We start from the raw sequence: 14,791 nt of genomic DNA, 5'->3' as shown, positions 1-14,791 counted from the left end.
TATTAATCAAGAAATCAGAAAACAGACTTCCTCTAACAGTCGAAAGTCCAACTAGTTGTGACCGAGTCCTGGTTTCATTCTTCCTATGAATTTCTCAGGTCAAGAACCAGGGAGGAAAGAGAGGAAAGAGGGGAAGAGATGACAATGCATGTGAAGAATAAAAGAAAGCCTGGCATCATCAACACTGCATATGAGCCATCAGATCCTGGGACACAGAAGCCATTGTCAGGTACAGTGCACACATGATGAGTCACCGTCATATGACAGAGGCTGACACAGCAGTACGGAGGCCAGCCAGTAAGACCAGGCATTACTCTGCATTATGGTACAAATACCCCCTAGCCAGACCCAAAGAGAAGCCCCAAAATGAACCGGGGAAGTGTTGTGCTTACATGCGGGTGTGTTTGTGTAGCCAAGCCCGTTTCCCAGGGTCCTCTCCATTTCTGGTCTCCTGAGAATGGGACCTATGACCCCGCAGGGCTGTGAAAGCAGATGTTGTCACCTGATGCCTAGGATGTGTGTGTGTGTGTGTAGAGTTGTTTACCAAACACATCTGTATGCCCAATACATGACACAATCTCAGACACTCATTTAAAAATGTATGGACAATAAAGACATAAAACGACGAAGAGAGCATGTTCTAACACTGCAACATATTTTCAAGGTGTTTTTTATTTTTTTATTTCACCTTTATTTAACCAGGTAGGCTAGTTGAGAACAAGTTCTCATTTGCAACTGCGACCTGGCCAAGATAAAGCATAGCAGTGTAAACAGACAACACATAGTTACACATGGAGTAAACAATTAACAAGTCAATAACACAGTAGAAAAAAAAGGGGGAGTCTATATTCAATGTGTGCAAAAGGCATGAGGTAGGTAGGCGAATAATTACAATTTTGCAGATTAACACTGGAGTGATAAATGATCAGATGGTCATGTACAGGTAGAGATATTGGTGTGCAAAAGAGCAGAAAAGTAAATAAATAAAAACAGTATGGGAATGAGGTAGGTGAAAATGGGTGGGCTATTTACCAATAGACTATGTACAGCTGCAGCGATCGGTTAGCTGCTCAGATAGCTGATGTTTGAAGTTGGTGAGGGAAATAAAAGTCTCCAACTTCAGCGATTTTTGCAGTTCGTTCCAGTCACAGGCAGCAGAGTACTGAAACGAAAGGCGGCCAAATGAGGTGTTGGCTTTAGGGATGATCAGTGAGATACACCTGCTGGAGCGAGTGCTACGGATGGGTGTTGCCATCGTGACCAGTGAACTGAGATAAGGCAGAGCTTTACCTAGCAAGGACTTGTAGATGACCTGGAGCCAGTGGGTCTGGCGACGAATATGTAGCGAGGGCCAGCCGACTAGAGCATACAAGTCGCAGTGGTGGGTGGTATAAGGTGCTTTAGTGACAAAACGGATGGCACTGTGATAGACTGCATCCAGTTTGCTGAGTAGAGTGTTGGAAGCCATTTTGTAGATGACATCGCCGAAGTCGAGGATCGGTAGGATAGTCAGTTTTACTAGGGTAAGCTTGGCGGCGTGAGTGAAGGAGGCTTTGTTGCGGAATAGAAAGCCGACTCTTGATTTGATTTTCGATTGGAGATGTTTGATATGAGTCTGGAAGGAGAGTTTACAGTCTAGCCAGACACCTAGGTACTTATAGATGTCCACATATTCAAGGTCGGAACCATCCAGGGTGGTGATGCTAGTTGGGCATGCGGGTGCAGGCAGCGATCGGTTGAAAAGCATGCATTTGGTTTTACTAGCGTTTAAGAGCAGTTGGAGGCCGCGGAAGGAGTGTTGTATGGCATTGAAGCTCGTTTGGAGGTTAGATAGCACAGTGTCCAATGACGGGCCGAAGGTATATAGAATGGTGTCGTCTGCGTAGAGGTGGATCAGGGAATCGCCCGCAGCAAGAGCAACATCATTGATATATACAGAGAAAAGAGTCGGCCCGAGAATTGAACCCTGTGGCACCCCCATAGAGACTGCCAGAGGACCGGACAGCATGCCCTCCGATTTGACACACTGAACTCTGTCTGCAAAGTAATTGGTGAACCAGGCAAGGCAGTCATCCGAAAAACCGAGGCTATTGAGTCTGCCGATAAGAATATGGTGATTGACAGAGTCGAAAGCCTTGGCAAGGTCGATGAAGACGGCTGCACAGTACTGTCTTTTATCGATGGCGGTTATGATATCGTTTAGTACCTTGAGTGTGGCTGAGGTGCACCCGTGACCGGCTCGGAAACCAGATTGCACAGCGGAGAAGGTACGGTGGGATTCGAGATGGTCAGTGACCTGTTTGTTGACTTGGCTTTCAAAGACCTTAGATAGGCAGGGCAGGATGAATATAGGTCTGTAACAGTTTGGGTCCAGGGTGTCTCCCCCTTTGAAGAGGGGGATGACTGCGGCAGCTTTCCAATCCTTGGGGATCTCAGACGATATGAAAGAGAGGTTGAACAGGCTGGTAATAGGGGTTGCGACAATGGCGGCGGATAGTTTCAGAAATAGAGGGTCCAGATTGTCAAGCCCAGCTGATTTGTACGGGTCCAGGTTTTGCAGCTCTTTCAGAACATCTGCTATCTGGATTTGGGTAAAGGAGAACCTGGAGAGGCTTGGGCGAGGAGCTGCGGGGGGGGTGGAGCTGTTGGCCGAGGTTGGAGTAGCCAGGCGGAAGGCATGTCCAGCCGTTGAGAAATGCTTATTGAAGTTTTCGATAATCATGGATTTATCGGTGGTGACCGTGTTACCTAGCCTCAGTGCAGTGGGCAGCTGGGAGGAGGCGCTCTTGTTCTCCATGGACTTCACAGTGTCCCAGAACTTTTTGGAGTTGGAGCTACAGGATGCAAACTTCTGCCTGAAGAAGCTGGCCTTAGCTTTCCTGACTGACTGCGTGTATTGGTTCCTGACTTCCCTGAACAGTTGCATATCACGGGGACTATTCAATGCTATTGCAGTCCGCCACAGGATGTTTTTGTGCTGGTCGAGGGCAGTCAGGTCTGGAGTGAACCAAGGGCTGTATCTGTTCTTAGTTCTGCATTTTTTGAACGGAGCATGCTTATCTAAAATGGTGAGGAAGTTACTTTTAAAGAATGACCAGGCATCCTCAACTGACGGGATGAGGTCAATGTCCTTCCAGGATACCCGGATCAGGTCGATTAGAAAGGCCTGCTCACAGAAGTGTTTTAGGGAGCGTTTGACAGTGATGAGGGGTGGTCGTTTGACTGCGGCTCCGTGGCGGATACAGGCAATGAGGCAGTGATCGCTGAGATCCTGGTTGAAGACAGCGGAGGTGTATTTGGAGGGCCAGTTGGTCAGGATGACTTCTATGAGGGTGCCCTTGTTTACAGAGTTAGGGTTGTACCTGGTGGGTTCCTTGATGATTTGTGTGAGATTGAGGGCATCTAGCTTAGATTGTAGGACTGCCGGGGTGTTAAGCATATCCCAGTTTAGGTCACCTAACAGAACAAACTCTGTGTAATCGTCTTCAGATTGTAACAATGTGCATCGACCTGATAAAACCTACATCAAAACATGTAACTTGACAAACGGCACCCCATACCTACCACAGACTCCCAGTGATAGAGTCAGAGTGTTTCAGAGTGTTTCAGAGGGATGTTAGACAGACAGAGGGGTTGGGGGGTTCATTCAGTCATGCTGCAGTGCTGTTATCTGTCTCATTATCTGACCCGTCACTGTTTCTGACAGAAAACAGACAACGCAACGACCCCTAACTGCCTACACAATACAGGGACATTATCTACCTGTGTAACATAAACACACATCGACACACATCGACACAGAGTCAGGTCAGATATGCAGCGTAGTCTGGTGAAAGTATGCATAGGACCATTTCCTCATTATGTTGAGCAGGATCTTTTTACACCAACTGTAGATTCCTCCTGCGACACCACCTCTTAGCCTGTTCCCAGATCAGTCTGGGAACAGGTGCTGTATAGCTAACTACTATGGCCATTGTCATGCCAATCATGTTTGACTATGGGAGTTAGCAAGACAGCTTCAAATGGAAGTGAAAGAGTCCACTTCAAAATTAAAATCTTTAAATTTTCAGTTAAGACGCGTCTTTAGCCCGAATCTACACAATTGTAACCTGCCTGACTGTTTACCATTCTGTTTCCACCTAGTTACCATTCTGTTTCTGCCTTTTCTGCCTAGTTACCATTCTGTTTCTGCCTCAGTCATTATTAGACTAATGTGAATTGTAACAAGGTCCATCTAATGATATTATCTATGAGCCTTCTTCAGAGAAGCTAAGAGAACAAGCCATTAGCCAGCAGCATTAACTGTGCTGACTGTGTTAACAACCCTCCAGACAAACTTCAATGCCATACAACTCTCCTTCCGTGGCCTCCAACTGCTCTTAAATGCAGGGAAAACTAAATGCATGCTATTCAACCGATCTCTGCCCGCACCCGCTCGCCCGTCCAGCATCACTACTCTGGACGGCTCTGACTTAGAATACGTGGACAACTACAAATACCTAGGTGTCTGGTTAACCTGTAAACTCTCCTTCCAGACTCACATTAAGCATCTCCTATCCTAAATTAAATCTAGAATTGGCTTCCTATATCGCAACAAAGCATCCTTCACTCATGCTGCCAAACATACCCTCGTAAAACTGACCATCCTACCGATCCTCGACTTCGGTGATGTCATCTATAAAATAGCCTCCAACACTCTACTCAACAAACTGGATGCAGTCTACCACAGTGCCATCTGTTTTGTCACCAAAGCCCCATATACTACCCACCATTGCAACCTGTACGCTCTCGTTGGTTGGCCCTCGCTTCATACTTGTCGCCAAACCCACTGGCTACAGGTTATCTACAAGTCTCTGCTAGGTAAAGCCCCGCCTTATCTCAGCTCACTGGTCACCATAGCAGCACCCACTCGTAGCACTCGCTCCAGCAGGAATATCTCACTGGTCACCCCCAAAGCCAATTCCTCCTTTGGTCGTCTTTCCTTCCAGTTCTCTGCTGCCAATGACTGGAATGAACTGCACAAAACTCTGAAGTTGGAGACTCATATCTCCCTCACTAGCTTTAAGCACCAACTGTCAGAGAAGCTCACAGATCACTGCACCTGTACATAGCCCATCTGTAAACAGCCCATCTATCTACCTACCTAATCCTCATACAGTATTAATTTATTTATCTTGCTCCTTTGCACCCCAGTATCTCTATTTGCACATTCATCTTCTGCACACCCTACCATTCCAGTGTTTAATTGCTATATTGTAATTATTTCGCCACCATGGCCTATTTGTTGCCTTAACTCCCTTATTTGACCTAATTTGCACTCACTGTATATAGACTTTATGTTTTATTTTTTCTACTGTATTATTGACTATATGTTTTATTTATTCCATGTGTAACTCTGTGTTGTTGTATGTGTAGAATTGCTATGCTTTATATTGGCCAGGTCACAGTTGCAAATGAGAACTTGTTCTCAACTAGCCTACCTGGTTAAATAAAGGTGAAAAAAATAAAAAGAATTAGCAGTAGCCTATTACAGGTCATGCTATTGCCGGTTGTTTGTTTTGCTGAGGTCATAGTGTATCAGTGTGGAATTGTTCTCTGACAGCTAGTGTTGGGGCGCAGGGTTCCAGAATCTGACCTTTGACTGACCTCTCTGCCCGAGTCACTGGTACGACTACAGAGAGAAATAACCTCGGGAGAGAATTAGGGAGAGGACTGCTTTCAACAGAGTTGTGCTAAAACACCTTAGCAACCCAAATCATGCAGCTTGGTGTATTATGACACGCTACCTCTGGACTGGACTTTAATTTCCATCACTGATCAACATGTGTTCTCATGGCTCTCTTGTCCCTCAGCAGACATATGGTGAGCAATATGGAACACGGAATTGAATTGAATCGCAATACATACCGAATGGAGAGAATCGGAATACATACCGAATGGAGAGAATCGGAATACATACCGAATGGAGAGAATCGGAATACATACCGAATGGAGAGAATCGGAATACATACCGAATGGAGAGAATCGGAATACATACTGAATGGAGAGAATCGGAATACATACCGAATGGAGAGAATCGGAATACATACCGAATGGAGAGAATCGGAATACATACCGAATGGAGAGAATCAGAATACATACCGAATGGAGAGAATCGGAATACATACTGAATGGAGAGAATCGGAATACATACTGAATGGAGAGAATCAGAATACATACTGAATGGAGAGAATCAGAATACATACTGAATGGAGAGAATCGGAATACATACCGAATGGAGAGAATCGGAATACATACCGAATGGAGAGAATCGGAATACATACCGAATGGAGAGAATCGGAATACATACCGAATGGAGAGAATCGGAATACATACCGAATGGAGAGAATCGGAATACATACTGAATGGAGAGAATCGGAATACATACTGAATGGAGAGAATCAGAATACATACTGAATGGAGAGAATCGGAATACATACTGAATGGAGAGAATCAGAATACATACTGAATGGAGAGAATCAGAATACATATTGTACTGGCACATAAGTTTCATGATAATATCGTATGGTGAGGTCCCTGGCAATTCCCAGCCCTAGTATGTGTTATGGAGGTGATGTCAACGGTGAATAAATAAGGCTTCAGACAGATGTCATCTAGATGTGTTACATGGATCTCATGACAGTCTGGTCAGAGTAAAGTGATACTGGGAAGATGTCAATACCAGTCAAAGTGACGTTGGTACTACATGTCTACAGACACTCAGTCTCTCAGTGTGAGGACCTCTACACATCCACTGTGCTGTCGATCATTCCTTTAATACAGTGGGCCCTAGTCAACACACACACACACACACACACACACACACACACACACACACACACACACACACACACACACACACACACACACACACACACACACACACACACACACACACACACAGCAGTTCATCATTCCATCAGCACAGTGATCAACAGTAGACCCCAATCTATCCGTCACTGCAGACAGAAAGAGATGACCAACCCCTCAACTCTCCCTAAACCTGCTATTCTGCACCCCTCCTTAATCCACATCAAGTACCTTCTACCCCTCCCTATACACACACACATATATCCCAGAAGTACTAGAGCTGGGAGATATAGACAAAAATCCATATCACGCTACATTTACTGAATTATCGCGATAATGCTAAATTCATAACAATGTGCATCAGTTACTTGTTTATATTGGCCTTCAAACTACTACTATTTTTAAATGTTGTAGATATCAATTGTCCGGTTAGAAATCGCCCATATTTGTTGACATAATTCATTTCAAAACGTCACATTCCTCTTGTAAAGGCTATTTATAGCTGTAAAATGCCCTCGATAAATGGTTGGTTGGGTCGGTATCAGTAACGTTAGTTGTATCGTCCTTGCTCTATGAAATACACACCAGTCTGCACCCCTTCCCTTCTTCCTTCCTAGATCCACTGTCCTTCACTGGAACTAAAACCACAGACATCATTATCTCATACATACCATTTCAGAACTAAAACCACAGACCTCATTATCTCACACATACCATTTCAGAACTAAAACCACAGACCTCATTATCTCATACATACCATTTCAGAACTAAAACCACAGACCTCATCATCTCACACATACCATTTCAGAACTAAAACCACTGACCTCATTATCTCATACATACCATTTCAGAACTAAAACCACAGACCTCATTATCTCATACATACCATTTCAGAACTAAAACCACAGACCTCATTATCTCATACATACCATTTCAGAACTAAAACCACAGACCTCATTATCTCATACATACCATTTCAGAACTAAAACCACAGACCTCATTATCTCATACATACCATTTCAGAACTAAAACCACAGACATCATCTCATACATACCATTTCAGAACTAAAACCACAGACCTCATCATCTCATACATACCATTTCAGAACTAAAACCACTGACTTCATTATCTCATACATACCATTTCAGAACTAAAACCACAGACCTCATACATACCATTTCAGAACTATAACCACTGACCTCATTATCTCATACATACCATTTCAGAACTAAAACCACTGACCTCATACATACCATTTCAGGAGACAAGGACATACATTACATGGCTACATGTCATACTCCACTCGTCATAATGGTATGTAAACGCATGACCAAGGAGAAGTGAAGAATAAATATGTAATAGTAGATAATAGTAGACCCACTTAACGGATGTCTACAGACAGAACCATACCTCTGGGAATCTAACACTCACACGAGAATGCAGAGGTAATGACGACCTTTCCGGCATCACATCAGCAGCTGTTGAAGAGTCAAGGTGTCTGTTCTCGCCTTGCAATGCACCAGAGCCCCTAACTGTCCAGAAAACAGAGCTCCTTTGAACTAGTGTGTGTGTGAATCAGATCTGACTGACTCAAAAGGTGAAGAGCGGTTGCGTTATTCTGTTTATTTTTAACTGTCTGATATCAGTGAGCTATGCCTATGTAAAATAGCTGGGGTCAAACATATTTAAACAAAACATAGGTTGAGGGAAGCCATTGTCAGAGCAGTGCCATAGTTCTGCTTTTACTGTGACAGCCAATAAGAACAGCAATATGCAATCAAAGAAGAGAGAGAGGATGAAAGAGATAGAGTCATCCATCTCCACCTTCCAGACACATCACTCCATCATTTTAACTACAGGGACTACTTTTCATTTTGAACAGGCGGCTGGAGACGACTTCACAGCAGGGTCTCACACCCTATACTAAAGTATCTGCCTCTTTCCACGTGTGGAAATCCCTCCATGTACTATACTGCACTGCCTCTCTCCATGTTCTGTACCTGGTCTGTATGCAATACAGCAATGTCATGGATCAATGTCCAGCACTACACAGCCCCATGTGTGGATCATGTCGTTAGAGGAAAGTTAGAGAAAAGACGGAACGAGGGGAAAGGAGAGCTGAAATTAACCAGAGCAGAAACAGAGGAACATAATGAAACATGGCAGCAGCAGAGAAGCAGTGGTTTATGCAAACAGCCCCTCACCTCCCAGGGTTGATTACAGGGCCCTGGAGCTGCAGACGCCATGTTAGAGACACACACAAAATTCATATCCCCGAACCCCCCCCCACATCCCTCCACTCTGTGCTCCCCTGCTCCGCCCCCAAACCCCCAAGAGCTCAGAACAACAGAGAAAAACTAGAGGATGAACCAGCAACAATGCCGGGTTTCGGGAGTACAGTACAACAGAGAAACTTCACAAAAAGCCTATTCCCCTCTACAGTCATACCTCAGTACATCTGAGTGGAACTTTCTATCAAGACAAACAAATACACACTAACATAAACACAGAAAGAGGCACACTCACACACAGTAGTGGTGCTCCGCAGCAGCAGAGTAAAGAGCGAGCTAGTACTGTACCACAGACAAACAGGAAACTAGAAGAGACGGAGGGAGAAAAACAAAAGCAGAGAAAAAGAGAGGGGAGAACAAGGAAACCACACACACAGTACACACTGCGAGGGAGGCAGAACCGCAAACTCACCGTGTGTGTTGTCCCGTGCTGAAGAGCAGCCCCCTAGTGAGAGCCAGTCCAGTCACCGAGGAACCCCACGGCCCCTCCCACCTCACCCTGTCATGTGACACTGGACCACAGGCATGCCACACCCCCCTCTCACTCACACCACCCTCCCCTCAACATGAAACGTCTTCAGAGAGAGAGGATAAACGCTTCTCATGCTTCCCATCTGAAACAGTTGGGAATAGTTTGTGCATACAGTATCAGTCAAAAAACACACCTACTCATTCAAGGGTTTTTATTTATTTGTTTCTATTTTCTACATTGTAGAATAGTGAAGACATCAAAACTATGAAATAATGAAAATAAAGAAAAACCCTTGAATGAGTAGGTCTGTCCAAACTTTTGACTGGTACTGTATATTATGATGACATTTTGTGATGTTTTTGTTGATTTTGGTCTTTGGCAAGGGTTTTTTCTGCTGTTCGTGCACACAATATTATCTCGAGGCAAGCTGAAGGCCGTGAGCCGAAATCTACGCACATTCGTCGGTTATTGGTCAACAGTAGGGATTCTTCAATTAAGTGTTTGTTGTCATTCAACGCTAGACGACTCGTTTTCATGCTACATTTTTTTACTTCAAATACTGTACCAAACATATTAGTTAGATGTACAAATACGCAACAAAAATCTAAATCTTAGATTAATTCTGACCATTGAGGAAGTGTATACTGGCTACGGCATCTCAAGATGGACAAACAGTACTATTGCCACTTTTTTCTTGTTTGTTTTTCAAGCAAAGTTCTTTTAAGGGAGTATGAGAGCACACTCATTCTTAAGGCTTCCACATGCTTTGGTTCGGCTGATGCCTAGCCATTTGTGTGTGTGTGTGTGTGTGTGTGTGTGTGTGTGTGTGTGTGTGTATAGACACACCGTCCCTGCTTCTCTACCCCTCATCCTTCCCCCTAGCCTCTGGCCACAGGTTTGAGAGAAGCCAGCCTGTCCACCCCCCTGGTCCTCCTGTCTGTCCCTGATTTACAACCCTCCAATGACCTGCTCCAGCCCTTTGTTCCTGGAATTCAGAGGATCCCAATCATTTCACAACACATACCAGAGGACTAGCGGGCCCAAATAAACATGATGACACGTGTTTACTTGCTATTGTGGGAGCTACAGCCAACAATGGATGAGGAGGATTGAGAAGTAGGTTAAATATTTAGTAATGTAACTGTGTAGCAGGTTGATGTGTTGCAACACTGTGTCCATACCGAGAAAGGGATAACATCTTGTCATTCTTTTTGACCACAATTTGACCACCATAGCCCCATCGCTCAGCTTTATGGCATTGACAAACCACTCAGTGGGGCTGCTGTTCGGCTAAAACAAACATTCAGGAGTATGGCTTTAATCCTTGATCATTAAAGATTAAAGGAGATTTTCTCCCTTTAAATCCCAGTTCTACAGTAGTTCTAGTTTCTACTGCAGTGGGTCTAGTTTCTCCTGCAGTGGTTCTAGTTTCTACTGCAGTGGTTCTAGTTTCTACTCCGGTTCTAGTTTCTACGGGGGTTCTAGTTTCTACTGCAGTGGTTCTAGTTTCTACTGCGGTTCTAGTTTCTACTGCGGTTCTAGTTTCTACGGCGGTTCTAGTTTCTACGGGGGTTCTAGTTTCTACTGCAGTGGTTCTAGTTTCTACTGCAGTGGTTCTAGTTTCTACTGCGGTTCTAGTTTCTACTGCGGTTCTAGTTTCTACTGCGGTGGTGTACATACTGCTCCAGGGAGAGGTATGTCTCAGTAGGTTCTAGTTTCTACTGCAGTGGTGTACATACTGCTCCAGGGAGAGGTATGTCTCAGTAGGTTCTAGTTTCTACTGCGGTGGTGTACATACTGCTCCAGGGAGAGGTATGTCTCAGTAGGTTCTTTGATACAACTGGTTGTCTGTGATTAAAGAGCGAAGGAAACAGCTGTGTTTCTGGCCACACAGGAAGTGAAATTATATACCTACCAGGGGCTAAAGCACCACATGTCTAACACACACACACACACACACCTGCAATCCATCACCTGAGTTTTTTGGGGATGAAAGGGATCACGTTTTCACATTTACCTCATTCGTTTTTACAGCAACTACTGTTTCTGGATGGATGGCTTTATTTGGTTTCATTCATCACAAACCTTGCTGGTCGAGGGAAATGATTGAGTCTGTACTTTGTGAAAAGTCTTCGGGTAATTTATGTAAGAAGCTCAATGTTTTCTCTGAACAGGAGGAGAAAGTGAGCAACTGTAAAAAGTAACCTTGGACAGATTACCAGAATCTCCCCCCAAAATGCCATGGTTGTAGATTCATGACAGGTCCCAGTATATGTGCAACCCTCACACACCAGCCCTGAAGAACCCACATCCACTTAACAATTAGACAGTGTGCCAAATGGCACCCAATTCCCATAGGGCTCTGGTCAAAAGTAGTGCACTACATAGGGAATAAGGTGCCATTAGTGAGGCAGATTTACACAATGCCTTACTCTAGCCTAATACTCCCTCAACACACACCCAGCCAGCTCCCCACTTCCTGCTCGGGGTCAGAGGTGCGATCACGTATCAACATCAACTGGGAGTAAAAATAAATCCTGGGTGTATTTAGTCCGTTTTACAATGTTTATTAGAAGCCCTGAATTCTCTAACTCAGGCGCCCTATTTCAAAGCCCTGTATTGTGTGTGTGTGTGTGTGTAAAATCAGTAAATGCAGAGAAACTATGTTTAAAGAGGGGACCACTAAGTAGATAAACCGTCAGAGAGTTCTGTGGTTTTCAGAGCACAAGTTTGACTTCATCACAGAGTCGCTGTCTTTTCTGAGAGTTTTAGAGCCACCTATTCGCTGAAGCTTTCCCAGCTGTGTTGCTAAGCGCTGTGCCAGATTGATCCGGTCAGTACCAGGGTAGTGTAGACTGAGCATGTGCAGATTGAAGATTCCTCCGTAACCAGAGCCGCCTGGGTCCCTCCAACACAACAGTAACTCTCATCACTATCCATTAGACAGGACAAGTCAAAGAGAGGGAGAGAGAGCACTATACAACTTTTACAGGATAACAAAAATGCTGTGGAGCGAGAGAGTACTGGAGCAAGAGGGAGAGAGAGTACTGGAGCAAGAGGGAGAGAGAGTACTGGAACAAGAGGGAGAGAGAGTACTGGAGCAAGAGGGAGAGAGAGTACTGGAGCAAGAGGGAGAGAGAGTACTGGAGCAAGAGGGAGAGAGAGTACTGGAACAAGAGGGAGAGAGTGTACTGGAGCAAGAGGGAGAGAGAGTACTGGAGCAAGAGGGAGAGAGAGTACTGGAGCAAGAGGGAGAGAGTGTACTGGAGCAAGAGGGAGAGAGAGTACTGGAGCAAGAGGGAGAGAGAGTACTGGAGCAAGAGGGAGAGAGAGTACTGGAGCAAGAGAGTTCTTCCCTCCCTGTCAGCCGAGAGGCCTTACTTTAGGTAAACATGGTAACATGCCATCAGAATTACAGGAAGAGTTTTGACTTGGCTCTAATGAAGACCATTTGCTAGGCAGAGTCGCACGCACAAGCACGCACAAGCACGCACAAACCCACACACACACACAAACCCACACACACACACACACACACACACAGGAGTACTTACAAAACTCAGTGTGTCCTGGTCTTGTTTGCCAGGAGCTGCTCCGTGTTGTCCTGCTGTAAAGTTCTGAGAAGACTGAATCTTAAAGACAAAATGTTGTACTGTACAACCCTCCCCTCACTTCTCGAAGTCTAGCTTTCCACTCAAAACTTGGCCCCTCTTTCTAGGCTTGTCTCTTTTTCATTCCTCTGTTCTCTCCCTCCATCTCTCCCCTCTCTGTCATCTCTGTCATCTCTTCATAGCTGAGCATCTAGCAGGGGTCCCTGGGGCCCAGAGGACTGTGGAAGGATTGGCTTTATTCTGTACATTACTACACCCTCAACATTGATAACACACTGTATTTCTGCAGTGGGAACAAGGCTAATGCACTGCTCTTCCACCCCCCACCACCATTCCTCCTCCGACCTCCCCAGAGATTCACCAGTCCCTAATTCACCCCAGCCAAGCCTACTGAAGTCACAGTCACTAAATATCAAACCAGCTATATCCTAACCAAACCTGGTCCAAGATCTGTTTGTGCAGTCTCGTCTACTTCAAAGGCCATAGTTGGCAAGACAGCACAAGCTGATCTGGGACCAGGCTAGCTGTATCCTGCCTGAAGGCAGATATGTCAGCAGAGAGGCCCAACTGAAGGACATAGTAGAGGGACATCATCTTATTGTATGATCAGACATTGAACGACACGTGTTTTTCTCATTGGCAAAAACTGCATCACAAAATAAGTCCAACAGTCTCTCCTAAACAACTTTGACTCCAAACTGACTGTGAACACAGAGTGATGCCAGAGCTAAAGACAACCATAATTTGTTTGATCGGCACAACTTGGCTCGTGCCTTTAGTATCGACTCCATTTGAGTGGCTGCCCTGCGGAGAACATGGGCTTTCCAAGATGAAAGATCTTCGTTTGACGGAGACGCAGTGCCAGAAACCCAATAGCAGGGGCCCTGTGGGCTGATGTTACTGGGCTAGATGGAGACAGGTCTTGGCAGGGACAGTGGAGAGCTGCTTGGCTGACCTCCCCGTGCGTGTGCTGCAGTGGGGCTTTCAGACCATAGAAACACAATGTATAGATTGAAGAAACATGGCCTTTTCAATGTTTCAAATCACATTTGGTTTGTTCAACTATGGTTCCAATCAGAAATGTTCAGCTAAATATCAGATTACATGCATCTTATTACCGGTGACTGAATTTCAAGCAAATGTTCTGCAATCATACACATCTGAAATGCACAGAGAGCAGATAGAGGAACAGGGCCACATCATAGGAGTAGGAAACCAGTTCCAGACCATTTCTCCAGTCTGTGTAGGTGGGATGTACAGACAGAGAGGAGAGGAGTGTGAGAAAGCACAAAGTGAATAGCCTGATTGAGGTGTGTGTGTGTACAGGAGTGTGTGTGTGTGTGTGGAGAGAGATTGAGAGGAGAAAAGGACCGACGTGAATAGCCAACTTGTGTCCCACAGGTTTCCAGACTGAAGGCTGAGTATTCAGTGGGCCGCCTCAGGAGGACGGAGAGAGAAGGAGAGAAAGGAGAAGACCGAGAGACCAAACAGGACCACTATTGTTCCCATACAGTATACGGGGAAACCCAAAATAAGGGCATGTGAAGGCTGGCTCACGCACATTTTA

The 14,791-nt window shown here is 45.1% G+C and overlaps 1 protein-coding gene across 6 annotated transcripts in view; it reads right to left on the bottom strand.

Annotated features, from left to right (window-relative positions):
- The window catches only part of LOC139365115 (septin-9-like), a 131,193-nt gene that overhangs the window by 50,982 nt on the left and 65,420 nt on the right, over positions 1-14,791 (bottom strand). Inside the window, exon 1 of one of the 6 annotated variants that reach the window (XM_071102512.1) lies at positions 13,168-13,230. The exons of 2 other annotated variants lie outside the window; for them this stretch is intronic. The gene's annotated coding sequence lies outside the window, so the exon portion shown is untranslated. Of the gene's footprint in view, positions 1-9,376; positions 9,643-13,167; positions 13,231-14,791 lie in introns of those variants that run through there. 3 more of the 6 variants (XM_071102509.1, XM_071102510.1, XM_071102511.1) reach the window with 3 other exon arrangements.

The sequence above is a fragment of the Oncorhynchus clarkii genome, chromosome 13 (assembly GCF_045791955.1).
Source record: "Oncorhynchus clarkii lewisi isolate Uvic-CL-2024 chromosome 13, UVic_Ocla_1.0, whole genome shotgun sequence".
In the NCBI taxonomy this organism is placed as follows: Eukaryota; Metazoa; Chordata; class Actinopteri; order Salmoniformes; family Salmonidae; genus Oncorhynchus; species Oncorhynchus clarkii.
This window is presented reverse-complemented; position numbering and strand designations above follow the sequence as displayed.